Source organism: Plectropomus leopardus, unplaced genomic scaffold, assembly GCF_008729295.1.
Source record: "Plectropomus leopardus isolate mb unplaced genomic scaffold, YSFRI_Pleo_2.0 unplaced_scaffold9796, whole genome shotgun sequence".
Taxonomy (NCBI): Eukaryota; Metazoa; Chordata; class Actinopteri; order Perciformes; family Serranidae; genus Plectropomus; species Plectropomus leopardus.
In genome coordinates this window covers 542-3,286 of record NW_024704516.1, presented here as the reverse complement: position 1 = coordinate 3,286, position 2,745 = coordinate 542, and the positions used below count along the sequence as shown (strand labels likewise).

At 38.4% G+C, this 2,745-nt stretch overlaps 1 long non-coding RNA gene across 1 annotated transcript; it reads left to right on the top strand.

Annotated features, from left to right (window-relative positions):
- The first annotated feature begins 19 nt into the window (after nt 1-19).
- Nucleotides 20-2,502, top strand: LOC121940903. The gene is made up of 5 exons (XR_006105709.1): nt 20-264; nt 589-672; nt 2,019-2,072; nt 2,153-2,185; nt 2,287-2,502. It is a non-coding gene; the product is annotated as an uncharacterized LOC121940903 (long non-coding RNA).
- The last annotated feature ends 243 nt before the right edge of the window (nt 2,503-2,745 follow it).

Here is a 2,745-nt window from a genome sequence, read left to right as displayed (position 1 = left end):
GCACTCCCAAACCGGAAAACGTGTGCTGCCAAATTTGATGTGACTGATACCTGCAGCACGAGACCACGACGACACTAACACACACTCACCGGTGTGTGAGGGAGCTGTTACCGACATTAATCACCGGCCACAGATACAGATAATGTGCACGTTAATGTAAACTACGGTATTTACCGACTACGCCCTCGGTACCGGAGCCCCGGAGCCCCGGAGCGGCGGCGGGACCGGAGCCACATCAGCCCCGGGGCGGACAGGACAGGACAGGTATGGCGGCAGTTTGATCCACAGTTTAAAAACAGTTAAATTGTGTTTACAGAGGAGCCAGAATAACCAGTTTTTACCCTGAATGTTAAAATGTGAAAGTGTTTTGATGCTCACTTCCTGTTCTGTCATTGAGTTTCATTTTTATTTATTATTTATAAGAGTACACATATAACAAAATAAAAAGAAGCATACTGTATGATAAAGTTAGGGTGAAACCTGGCTGTAATGTTAATGTAGCGCGTTTATCTTTTTTAAATGTGTTATATAATGTTCCCGCTGTCTGCCATACTAAATTAAAACATATTAAAAAGGTTTTTTTTTCAGGGAAATCAACATGTGGAGCTGCAGTCTGTGGGCTCTTCTTCCTCCAGTCTACTCTCTGATCATCGCTGCTGGACTCTGGCTGGTGTGAGTCAGAGACACTGCGCTTGATTTGATTTTGGGGACACTTTTGCAAAATGTCAGGAGGCCCAGTACACGTTTCCAGGGTTTCAGGATGTTTCTAAGGTTTTAGGGCATTTTTAAAGTTTAGTACATGAATATGACTTTGGGACGGAAGATATTCCTACAATTTAGGACGTTTTTAGGATTTTAGGACATTTCTAGGACTTTAGGATGTTTCTAGGACTTCAGGACGTTTTTAGGATTTTAGGACATATTTAGGATTTCAGATTATTTCAACACGTCCCTAAGATCTTAGGATATTTTAGGACTTTAGGATGTTTCCAGTATTCAAGGACATTTCTATGACTTTAGGATGTCTCTAGGCTTTAAGGACATTTTTTTTTAAAGATTTTTTGAGGGGGTGACATGCAAGCAAAGGGCTGAGGCTGGAATCGAACCCGCGGCTGCTGCAGCGAGGACACGGTGTCTGTACATGGGGTGCCCACTGATCCACCAAGCACCCCAGGCTTTTAGACATCTGTAGGATTTTGGGAGGTTTCTAAGCTTTTAGGACATTTTTAGGCTTTTAAGGCATTTCTATGACTTTCGGATGTTTCTAGGACATCAGGACATTTTTAGAATTTAAGGACATTTCAAGGATTTCAGATCATTTGTAGTATTTTAGCACGTTTCTAAGATCTTACGGTGTTTCTAAGATTTTAGGATATTTTAGGACTTTAGGATGTCTCTAGGCTTTTAGACATTTATAGATTTCACATTTTTTGTAGGATTTTAGGAGGTTTCTAGGCTTTAAGGGCATTTCTAGCATTTCAGATCATTTGTAGGACTTAAAAATCTTTCTGGGATTTAGGAACTTTAGGACATTTTAAAGATTTTAGGACATTTCTAGGATATATTAGGATGTTTCTAGAATTTTAGGACATTAGGGTCTTAGCTAGGACCTCTGTCCGGGGATCCTCTACCAGCACATTTTTTGATAAATAAGCTCTTTTATGATGTTTTTTACGCACTCTGGCACCTTGTGTACACTGAAAGTACAAAAACAATTCCCAGTGTGAATTAATTTATTATTATTGTGAATTAGAAAATGGTTTAGGGGACCAGATTTGGCCTACGGGCTGTAGGTTGAGTATCACGGCTATAAAGAGACAAGAGAAAATACAAAAAATACAAAAACACTACAAAGAAATAAAGATATCTCGTGTCTATGTGGGACAGTTTGAGGCCTTTTATATGTCTTTGTCCAGTTTGATATTCCCTCCATGTCTGTCACACATGCTGCGTTCAAACGTAACTCGTTTAAGTTTATATTAAGCTCTTTATTCCTGTGTTTTTATGCATTATCACAGATATTTTATAGCTGTCGCTGAAGAGAAGATAATACCTCTGGGCTCAAAATACAAGTAAGAATTCAACAATACAGATAATATTGACTTTTGAACTATTTTACAGGTGGATTAATGTTATTTTTATTTATTTTCAGGAGAAGAAATGGATCCTATTATCCCTTCATCAGGTACACACTCATGTCCTTTCATAATAAAAGCGTAGGTGTTGTTGTAAATAATAACAGAATTTATTTTAGAGCAACAAACATGAAATGTTTCGTCTTTTCAGTCTTGCAGGCAACTTTCCACCAGCCAGCTGCATCTTCAGCGAGGTCATGAACATTGCTGCGTTTGTGGGTGAGACAGAGCAATATATTGATATTTTTTATGATTATGTGCATACATGTTTGTGCCATAAGTTGAATAAAGCCAACGGTCCATTTTTAAAAACTTTTATGCCTCTGTGCTGCAGATAGGCGAGACCGGAGGCATCATGTTTTCGGGTTGTCCGTCCTTTCATCCTATTTGCGTAAACATATCTCAAGAATGCCTTGAGGGAATTTCTTCAAATTTGGCACAAACATTCATTTTGACTCAAAAATAAAGTCTTAAGGTTTTGGTGTTCATAGGTCGAAGGTCAAGGTCATTGTCACCTTGCATTTGTCTCATTCTAATAAATCTCTGATTAGATTTTTGATTTTGGTCAAGGTCACTGTGAAATTTGGCAAAAATGTTTATTTAGACTAAA